Here is a 12,259-nt window from a genome sequence, read left to right on the forward strand (position 1 = left end):
ATAAAGTAGGTGAAGTCATGCAAAGACTATCTGAAGTTTTCTGACTTATACTGCGTGTTTATACTATTTATTTGTGCTGTGTGCAGAGTCTCCAGTGTATTTCCATGAGGTGTTGCTTTATATTGCTCTCCCCTTACTCACACTGCCTCTCTATATACTATCGATGTGTGCTGTGTGCAGAGTCTCCGGTGTATTACTATGAGATTCTTCTTTACATTACTCTCCCCATACACATACTGCTTGTCAGTACTAGCTATGTGTGCAGAGTCTCCAGTGTATTTCTATGAGATACGGCTGTTTCAAATAGTACTCGCTCATCTCTACTGCTTACCATTGTTCTCCCTTAACTCACATTGCTTCTTTATTTTTTTGCATGTGCAGAGTCTCCAGTGTATTTCTATTAGACACTGCTTAGCATTGTTCTCCTTTGACACCCTGCCTCTCTTTACTTTTAGCATGTGCTGTGTGCAGAGTCTCCAGTGTATAACCATTAGATGCTACGTTGCATTGCTCTCTCCTGACTAACACTGCTTGTCTATACAATTTATGTGACATGCATCTTCACAATACTGCTCTTTCCTGCTTGTAAGAGCTGATAGGAAGAAACCTATCAGAAGCAGGAGGCGGACTGATGATACATCACACAGAATACACTGTAACAATCGCTAGCCCTGCGTCCGCTATAGCTACGCCGCTGCTGACAACAAAATGGTACATCAACTAAAACAGGTATACACAAGGGTCTCCACATTAGTCTTTAGTATAAACCTATGGCCTGTTATATAGACAAACATGGTGTGTTGTTATCTTCTGGAAAGGTCTATCAGATTTATTTTTAATATAACAGAAGGATCCGGTAAGTTCAGTGCGACATGTCCAGGAAATAATGGAATGCAAATATTTTCACGCTTCATAAATTCCGATACAGAATTCCTTTATTGTATCTGCAGTTGCAGAATGATTTTACCCTTTAGGATACATTGTATTCAGTACACATAGTATTTACTATACATTGTATTTATTGTATTTATTATATTTACTATACATTGTATTTATTGTATTTCTTATACATTGTATTTATTGTATTTCTTATACATTGTATTTATTATATTTATTACACATTGTTCATGACTATTTGTTACTAATTTATCTTAGAATTGTTTTGCAAGCTTTTTGTTTTTTTCCCTCCACATTTCATTTCCCGTTGCGCTTCCTCGCCAGCATTTTTGCGCAATCCACAGCATTTAAAGCCAATTTAATTCTAAAATGAACTTGAAAACTGCAGCACAAGTCAATTAAACCCAGACGAGAACCACAAAGCTTCCAGAAACCTCCGCCAGTTCCCATCCTAGAATCTTGTCATCTGCTAAGTAAATGTGAAAACAAGTTGTAAGCCACGAAAACTTGTGAAAATTAACTTGTGGCGGAGCTATGGCTGCTGGTGGGGAGAATTATTGGTACTGGAGGAGCCGGAGACATCACTGCAGGATCAGACTACAGCGGGATTATTTGTAGTCTGTATCATGGAGACACATAGACCTGCATAGGAGCTGTGGACACAAAACGGTAGGATATTTGTAGCGAAGCAGAAGCATGGCGGATACCATTGGCCCCAGTAAACCCCGTCTTACTTCATTACTCGGCATCTGATAAGTATCAGCCTTAACAGAAATGTGATGATACGATCTGTACGGAGTCACATGAGGCTGCAGATCTGACAGTATATGGTCAATGTATAGGAAGGCTCTATCAGATATGGCGGACCTTACAGGCTATACTGATTCTTATCTGATGTGGTTATCACATATACCACGTATACAAGGACTTTGTCACCAGTTTAGGGTTTCTTAAGATTACTGGGTAAGACGTTTGAACTATTCTTAGAAGACTGAAGATGACAGATAAGGAGGATTATTAGGATTTTATAAGGGCGTGTACAGACATACAGTTATTTGCTGTATATTATATACTTCCATAACTGTCAATCTAATTCTTGTTGGGCTGACAGCTATTCCTTTCAGTCTCCACATAGACGTGCACACTTGGTTCGTTATCTCTGCTTGTGTTCTCCTTACAGATGCAGGGGCGGATGAGAGTTACCACCAGATGTCTTTGGGGTGATTTATCTCCCTTGATCACAAAGGATCAGGCATATTGAAATTCAACATGACCAATCCTTCTTTTACAAACAATGGCTGAACATTTAATACACAACATACAGTCCGCTGTTCCCATTGAAATTTAGGTTCAACTGCATGACCTTAACATTGGCCATATACCTAAGACATGGTCAGCAACCTAATGTACATGAGGATAGAATGACTGATCCATTATTACCAACATGTCTGATCCTGGACTTGTCATTGAGAGGATTAGAGGATAGGCATTGCATGGACAATCTAGTGTAGACAAATAATAGCACCACTCTCGCCCATTGGCTTCCAATACTATATCGTACCATCAACAGGACACAACATATCACCCCAGCCCTGCAGATAGATAGGTTACTGTCACCAGAACCAGCATATCACCCCAGCCCTGCAGATAGATAGGTTACTGTCACCAGATCCAACATATCACCCCAGCCCTGCAGATAGATAGGTTACTGTCACCAGAACCAGCATATCACCCCAGCCCTGCAGATAGATAGGTTACTGTCACCAGAACCAGCATATCACCCCAGTCCTGCAGATAGATAGGTTACTGTCACCAGACCCAGCATATCACCCCAGCCCTGCAGATAGATAGGTTACTGTCACCAGAACCAGCATATCACCCCAGTCCTGCAGATAGATAGGTTACTGTCACCAGACCCAGCATATCACCCCAGCCCTGCAGATAGATAGGTTACTGTCACCAGAACCAGCATATCACCCCAGCCCTGCAGATAGATAGGTTAGTGTCACCAGACCCAGCATATCACCCCAGCCCTGCAGATAGATAGGTTACTGTCACCAGAACCAGCATATCACCCCAGCCCTGCAGATAGATAGGTTACTGTCACCAGAACCAGCATATCACCCCAGTCCTGCAGATAGATAGGTTACTGTCACCAGAACCAGCATATCACCCCAGCCCTGCAGATATATAGGTTATGGTCATTTCCATAAAATAAAAACCGTACATCGTGTTCAAGTGAGTGACTTGACTCTTGTTATCTCTTCTTTCTTGGAAAGTACAAGATCTTCTCCACATCTTGCCTGTCTCTACATTGGGTTCTTGACAAACTGGTCTAACAAGTGGTTGGTTATCTTGTCCTTCAGGTCTCTGAATAACCTAAATGACTGTCCAGTTTGACCATTTGGTTGAAAGACAAAATAAGGAGACACATGGTCATTCTTGGGCAAAACAAATAGACTGCAGGACTTCTATGTTGATCTATGACCTTTACCTCCGAGTTCATGAAGCGCTTAGATCTGGACACAGATAGCAGAGAGTTCCTTGTAGGATTTCAACACTGTAGGGATTGTAGGGTTATAGGTTGGACTTGATGGACTGATGTTTTTATCCAACCTCATCTACTATGTAACAGTCTATTGGCCCCATTTCTTACCTTCACCATCCTCCAATAGTTGTAAGCCGTGAAATTCATTAGTTCAGTCTCTTAAGTGCCATCTTATTGTAGGTGGCCGTGACCCTGACATACTGGGCGCTTGTTACATATTTGGTATCTTCACTCCTGGATCTCGAAAAAGACGTCCCAAACTCACAAGGAAGACAATGACATCCCAAAAATAAGTGACATTGTTATCGGTCCTTGGAAACCATAACCATTAACCATAGCCAAAGATACAAAGTGGCGACTGATCATGTGCCCTGGGGCGAGAGCCAAGAACAGGCACCAAACAAGATTCTGTTTGACTTCTATGTAGGTCTTGAGGACTTGAGCATAAAATACCAGGAACACAATGTCCTCTTACTAAGGAGTAACAGTGTAGGACATGGCGACTATCAGGACATGGCGACTTTGAGTTTAGCAGATTCTTCAGGCAATCGCCATGTAATACAAGGGAGTGGAGAGTGACGGCTTAAGCAGTGCACAGGCATTCGTCCTCCGGGGACACATTCAGCTGGACTTGGAAGGCGTACAGCTATTCAGTGTCTGAAATGATCTGAAAATTGTGTTTCTGAGATTATCGGGGCCTCTGTAGCAGCCGCTGGGCTATAGGACAAAGCCGTGTTATTTGTCACAATCTGAACATGAGATGAACTCGAAGCTTAATATTTAGGGTTTGCAAAGCTTTTATGTGTCTCTCATAGAGGTGGTCCATTCCTAAATATGTTATTGGAGTCTTCTGGGTTATGAGACATTGTTTGTTGATCTCCTTTGTTGCAACCTACTGACATCAAGTATTACCCCATCTAACCAAGGGCAGGAGGAGGCTCCTTGTCTGAGACACTTGTAGGAGCAGGAGGGATACTCGCTCCTTGGAGGAGGCAACATCTCATGAAACCAGGTGAAATGGGAGAGCCTTGTATACCACTGGCGGAGAGGAGAAGGACACCCCCGCCTAGACGTGAGATAGTTCATTGAACCAGACACCCCATTGAGCCCCTTGTGAGCAGGACCCTGAGACCTGTAGTGACAGGTGGTCCATCCCCTACGACCATGGAAATGCATCATCCACCATCACAGCCCAGAGGTCCAACCAAGTAATGCTACTACCCTACTGTGTACCCTACTACCCTACTGTGTATGTTGACCCTGTGCATGTCCGCTGTACCACAACATCTACAGCAAAGAGGACAACCGCAATGCATGTCCATTCCCCACTGGTGAAACTCCAGATGACTCACAGGGGACGGTGTCTGGTTGGCAGCTCCATGAGGGCAGGATAGAGAACTGGCACATAGGGAGAGTAGTGAACGCTAGTGCACCATATTGCCACCATCCAGGTGCTGGCAGCTGTCCACCTGTGCCTAGACATGTCAGGATAGGTCCTCTTGTAAGGGACTGTTTCATGAAGATAACCCCTGTCCATAGGTCCTATTAAAGCCTATGGACATCATAGAATGGGTTCCCTTACCCACAGCCATCATCTATGAGTCACAACCCATGAGACAATCCCTTTAAGCTCCATATTCACTGCAGGCATGGACACCATTTTTGAGAGCAGCAGTGTGGACTTCTTCTTAGTCCAGTGAAGGCTTCATTCACACTTGAAAAGATGAACCACCTTGTAGGCTGTAACATTATAGGAGTTTTAGACCCTTGAAAATTTGCAAATAATGGGATATCCCATTGCTGAGATTTACCACAATCAGATGTTACATGTAGGGGAATGTGGCAGTGCTCAATCTTCACACAGTGCCCCCGCAGGGGAGCAAAAGCATTACATGGTGCTCTTTGGAATCCATGGGTTGTCCATGTAGATCATGGATGTCTTTAGTCCTCCAGAGAGATAGAGACTCTTATATATTAATACATATTATATAGATATTTGATAGAGGTTCATAATGACAGATGCCACTATATTAAGTTAAGTTTCTAGAGTCGACAACCCCTTTAAGAACTAAATATGGCCTCCTAACATAAAGGTACTTTCTTCTTACTCCCATGTACATAGATCTCGCAGGGGAATTCTTACGTCTCCTCCATTACATTACGATGGTGCACCATTCAGCTTGAGCGGAGCTTATCATTTCTTAGTTTTAGGCTATGAAAACATTGTGTCACTCAGAATACTCCAAGTCTTTGTCTGCCCCCAACTGGACAGGTTAGTCCACTCCGACAGATTGGTGCACAAAAACAACAAAAAACAAGCCCCTAATCCCTACCCTAAACTTTCTTTATGGTCCACTTCATCCCATCAGGTAACAATTATATTGGTGTTAAAAGATGTCACGGGAAATTGTAACATTCTCACCGAGTGACGGAATCTGAGCGAACGCTTCCAGGCTTAGAGAATAGGTAAGAGGAGCCCAACCAAAGACACACGGATAGGGATTGTAGATTGTGCGTCCTATATGGGACAGTGACTGTCAATGCCTGTAAAGTGCTGCGGAATAGGATGGCGCTATATAAGTAAGCATAATAAATACATAATAAATAATGTGAGTGTGAGACAAAGGCTGAAATGTATCTGATATGTGACAAGAATGATCAGGATTGATACAATTATCTGTAACCATGACAACATCTATAGACTATAAGATAATTCTCTACTATATGACGGGGTACCATGGTGGGATATCTGATATATACCCTGTTCTAATCATGGTATAATATGGATATTGAAGACCCGAATGCTAAAGCTGGCCATATATATTACTCTGCTGGCAGCTGAACTATAATACCTCATCTCCTCTCCCCGCGGTCCCCCGTTTACTCAATATTGTTTCTCGTCACTGAATTCTGCCCCCAGTGTCTACATCTGACTCTTGTAATCTGTTCACAGCCTTGGGGGTTATATAAGGCGTCTTCCCCACTGCAAGATACCTGAGCAATAAAGCTCCTGGTGTCCCCGCAAAGGTGTTGAGATAAATTGTTGATTGTTTTCTGACCTTTACCTGTATAACTGTATCGGAACCTGTTCCAACTGCCCTGACTTCTGCCTGTATGTTGTCTCTCACCCTGTTCTGTCTGCCCTGACCTCTGCCAGTTGTTCCATTAGGAAAGAACTCCATCTGCCCTGACTTCTGCCTGTTTGCCATCTCTGACCCTTTTCTATCTGCCCAGACCTGTGCCCGTTTGCCATCTCTGACCCTGTTCTATCTACCCTGACCTCTGTCAGTTGTTCCATTAGGAAAGAACTCCGTCTGCCCTGACCTCTGCCTTTTTGCCATCTCTGACCCTGTTCCAACTGCCCTGACCTCTGTCTATTTGCCATCTCTGACTCTGTTCTGTCTCCCCTGACCTGTGCCGTTTGCCATCTCTGACTCTGTTCTATCTGCCCTGACCTGTGCCTGTTTGCCATCTCTGGCCCTGTTCTGTCTCCCCTGACCTGTGCCGTTTGCCATTTCTGATATTGTTCTATCTGCCCTGACCTCTGTCAGTTGTTCTGTTATGAAAGAACTTCATCTGCCCTGACTTCTGCCTGTTTACCATCTCTGACCCAGTTCTATCTGCCCTGACCTCTTCCAATTTTTCATCTCTGACCCTGTTCTATCTGCCCTGACCTCTGTCCATTTGCCTTCTCTGACCCTGTTCTATCTGCCCTGACCTCTGCCCATTGTACCATAATGAAAGAACTCCACCTGACCTGACCTCTGTTTGTCCGCTTGCTAGGCCATCTCATTGGGAATGGGTATGTGCTGTGAACTCTTTATTGTGCACATTGTGTTTTGCAGTTTGCGCTTTCTTGGCAGGTACCTCAAGTGCGGGAGGAGCATTGCTCGCGCTGGGGAATTGTGCTAAATGTAAAGAATACTATAGTGCATGGTCTGAAAAGGATTGGATGTTCTAGTTCAAGGTGGGTATGATGGTGTAGACCAGTGGTGGGGGCAATCGATTCCCTCTCTTCCTGATAGGTGGACATCACAATATCTAGGAAACTGGAATGTAATCGGCTTTTATAACTTGGCTGAAATCTTGTAACAATTCATGGCCAATGGTGAACCTTCCCTCGCAGTCTTATATCTTCTTAAAGGCTATAACTCCTAGTTTGTCCTTCCAGCTGCTCGCTCGCCAAGACAGCAATACATTGGCTCTCTCTTAGTTTTTGTTATTTATCTCACTATCAGTTCCTGAGGGAAGCCATCCAAAAACACAGAAGGTACAGATCCGTAATAAAGATCCTCGACGACAAACAATCCATGGATCGATAGAACGTCTTCCCTGCTGCTTGACCTTCCATCGGTGGCCGCATCCTGAACAGCTATTTATACCCAGTAATGGTGTTGTTCTACCCTGGAGGTAGGAAAAGGCAGTTCAGGGCAAAGGTAACGCAGAGGAATCTGTTTATAGAAGAGATAGAGGCTCCGAAACAAGTCATGGTTCATTGGACGCCAACATCATCTCCTATACGTTGCGAAACCATTGTCATAAGAGTAGCGAATTACTGCATCTGAACATCACTTTATGGTATTATGGTCAGGAGTTATAGACTTCAGAGCTGCATTCATAGTTCTTCTGGGAACCATTGGAATCAGTCAGCATGCTTGTCGGCAGATACACCTCTATAGATCGCTGGGGCTTTATAATGCAGTTGGATTATTCTGAAATAGATCCTTGGCCCCACTAGATAAAGGATTTGGGGGGCCCCCATCTAAGAACCCCTAGGAAACAGGCCATAGTACAGTCCTATGAAAAAGTTTGGGCACCCCTATTAATCTTAATCATTTTTAGTTCTAAATATTTTGGTATTTGCAGCAGCCATTTCAGTTTGATATATCTAATAACTGATGGACACAGTAATATTTCAGGATTGGAATGAGGTTTATTGTACTAACAGAAAATGTGCAATATGCATTAAACCAAAATTTGACCGGTGCAAAAGTATGGGCACCTCAACAGAAAAGTGACATTAATATTTAGTAGATCCTCCTTTTGCAAAGATAACAGCCTCTAGTCGCTTCCTGTAGCTTTTAATCAGTTCCTGGATCCTGGATGAAGGTATTTTGGACAAACAATTCAAGTTCAGTTAAGTTAGATGGTCGCCGAGCATGGACAGCCCGCTTCAAATCATCCCACAGATGGTCAATGATATTCAGGTCTGGGGACTGGGATGGCCATTCCAGAACATTGTAATTGTTCCTCTGCATGAATGCCTGAGGATTTGGAGCGGTGTTTTGGATCATTGTCTTGCTGAAATATCCATCCCCGGCGTAACTTCAACTTCGTCACTGATTCTTGAACATTATTCTCAAGAATCTGCTGATACTGAGTGGAATCCATGTGACCCTCAACTTTACCAAGATTCCCGATGCCGGCATTGGCCACACAGCTCCAAAGCATGATGGAACCTCCACCAAATTTTACAGTGGGTAGCATGTGTTTTTCTTGGAATGCTGTTTCTTTTTGGACGCCATGCATAACGCCTTTTTTTATAACCAAACAACTCAATTTTTGTTTCCAAAATGAAGCTGCCTTGTCCAAATGTGCTTTTTCATACCTCAGGCAACTCTATTTGTGGCGTACGTGCAGAAACGGCTTCTTTCTCATCAGTCTCCCATACAGCTTCTATTTGTGCAAAGTGCGCTGTATAGTTGACCGATGCACAGTGACACCATCTGCAGCAAGATGATGCTGCAGCTCTTTGGAGGTGGTCTGTGGATTGTCCTTGACTGTTCTCACCATTCTTCTTCTCTGCCTTTCTGATATTTTTCTTGGCCTGCCACTTCTGGGCTTAACAAGAACTGTCCCTGTGGTCTTCCATTTCCTTACTATGTTCCTCACAGTGGAAACTGACAGGTTAAATCTCTGAGACAACGTTTTGTATCCTTCCCCTGAACAACTATGTTGAACAATCTTTGTTTTCAGATCATTTGAGAGTTGTTTTGAGTAGCCCATGATGCCACTCTTCAGAGGAGATTCAAATAGGAGATCAACTTGCAATTGGCCACCTTAAATACCTTTTCTTATGATTGGATAGATCTGGCTATGAAGTTCAAAGCTCACTGAGGTTACAAAACCAATTTTGTGCTTCAGTAAGTCAGTAAAAAGTAGTTAGGGGAATTCAAATCAATAAAATGATAAGGGTGCCCATACTTTTGCACCGGTCAAATTTTGGTTTAATGCATATTGCACATTTTCTGTTAGTACAATAAACCTCATTTCAATCCTGAAATATTACTGTGTCCATCAGTTATTAGATATATCAAACTGAAATGGCTGCTGCAAACACCAAAATATTTAGAACAAAAAATGATTAAGATTAATAGGGGTGCCCAAACTTTTTCATAGGACTGTATCCTTCAAATGTGGGTTTCTTCTGCTGGGTCCTCCTAGGACCACCTGAACCACCGGGAAGATATTGTCATATTTTATATGGACTCTGATGGACATTATAGGTCAGCATGGGAGGTTGGATGCCGATCATTTTTGAAATTCTATTTTCTGTCCATGACTATGGGGGCGGCCATCTTGCCTGAGCTTCTCCTCTGCCCTGATTACAGTTTGGTTTTATGCTTTACAGCATAGTCATGGCCATAGGCAGAAACAATATGGGGGTCTATGGGAGACATATTTTGTTCATAAATAAGCCGTGACATCATGTATTGTCAGTAGTGCATGCACTGATGGGTCAGTGGTGTCATCTATAGAGGTGTTATCTTCTATTGTGATACAGCCTGGGATGTAAATGAGGTGACTGCTGCAAAGAAAACCCATACAGAATTGGTCAGTGTCAGTCTATTATCAGTCTTAGTGGCCAGAGTGCAAATTGCACCTTCTATTCCTTTACATATTTGGAAACCATTACTAACGTATCTGTCCTAAATCCCCCGAAAATGCCATTTCTATATATGGCCGCCACTTTTCACTTGCGTTGTTGGATGCCCCAGATTTTGAGCCCAAGCAGAAGTAATGGACGTCTTACACAAGTGCATCTGGATGGAATGAATCATGTCTTGCTGGGACACAAGAGAGCCATTGATGTCCGGTGTCTGTGGTGCGCAGCGGCTGTGTACAGTGTGCACAGAGCCCTGGTGTCCTGTATTCCCTCTTAGCACAATTATTATCCAGAGCACGCTGACAGCTGCACCCTCTCCCCACATTCCCCGGGCTCTTCCCCCCACCCCCAACATTTTTTAAAAAATTGACAGGCACGAGACAGAACAACATTACAGTCCTAGGGTCACAAAATAAAATTCCACGGTCCTTGCCAAAATCCTCGCGTAGCGCTGTAAGGAGCCCGGCTCAGGAGATGCAATCTCTAGCAAAACCCCCAATACAATCAGGATCTGTTCTGATCTGCAGAATGAGACGTATCCCTATGAGGGCCCCGCTTTCTGTACAAGCCAGTCCCCTCTAATTCAATTGCATGGATCCTAATCATATTTTGGAGGAACAGACGCCGAACAGTCCGTGAGACGTGGCCATGAAGAGGATGCGGCAAATATGTAATTGGCAAAGTGGATTATACAATGGTCTGGGGTGTAGGGAAGGGTTGAACAGCTGCCCAGTTACCTCAGACACAAATGGCTTAATATGAGGGCCTCCTCCTGCCAATGTGGCCACTAAATAAACCCATTGATACTGCAAAGGTCATTGAAGAAGTCCCATGGATTCTGCCGAGGAGTAGCAATTGTAATAGATTTTTATAGAAAACCACTAAATGCTCCAATACAGAGGCGTACCCTTGGCGCACCCCAAGATCAGACTTGGCCCTCCATTGTGATGCCAAAAAACTGCAGCATGTGACTATAGCAAAGAGCATATGAAGACATGAGCACTGCAGGGCCAATGGTTAGAGTAGTAGAACCTCCGTCTGGTATGGTATATGGAATTCTTTATATATTAATAATGATTCTTCATTCTTCCTTGGCCGAGTTGTCCATTGTTTGTAAGTAGTGCAAAGTATTACCTGCAAATCTTTGTTTTTTGCTTCTGGAGAATATTCCTCGTTCCTGTCTTGGGCCTTTGGCCAAAACCAACTTCCTGTGGTTTGTTGCTGGAAGGAGTAGGTGACATCTGTACATATTACCGGACTGATGTCTTATAATAGAAATGTAGTAGGAATGAGTGATAGGATAGGTCATCAATATAGAAGTCCTGGAAATCTCCAGTGAAGGGTCTCCAAGTGGTAGAGTTGTAGTTTAAAGCGGACGTCCAGGAGACGATGACTAATGAAATAGATGCTGGTCCTGTAGAAGATCATCAATGTGGGTCCTACATCCATCTCCTTCACTGCACTGTCCGGCCATACAATTCTCTGAATAAACTCTTAAACATTATATATATATTTGTGAGTGACTTTTGGTTCTGCCTGAGGAAGGAGGGTCTTCTGTGTCCATATGACACAATAGGGGACAATAGGGGATATGACACTAACCTATCTATCTGCAGGGCTGGGGTGATATGCTGGTTCTGGTGACAGTAACCTATCTATCTGCAGGGCTGGGGTGATATGCTGGTTCTGGTGACAGTAACCTATCTATCTGCAGGGCTGGGGTGATATGCTGGTTCTGGTGACAGTAACCTATCTATCTGCAGGGCTGGGGTGATATGCTGGTTCTGGTGACAGTAACCTATCTATCCGCAGGGCTGGGGTGATATGCTGGCTCTGGTGACAGTAACCTATCTATCTGCAGGGCTGGGGTGATATGCTGGGTCTGGTGACAGTAACCTATCTATCTGCAGGGCTGGGGTGATATGCTG

Source organism: Leptodactylus fuscus, chromosome 8, assembly GCF_031893055.1.
Source record: "Leptodactylus fuscus isolate aLepFus1 chromosome 8, aLepFus1.hap2, whole genome shotgun sequence".
Classification (NCBI taxonomy): Eukaryota; Metazoa; Chordata; class Amphibia; order Anura; family Leptodactylidae; genus Leptodactylus; species Leptodactylus fuscus.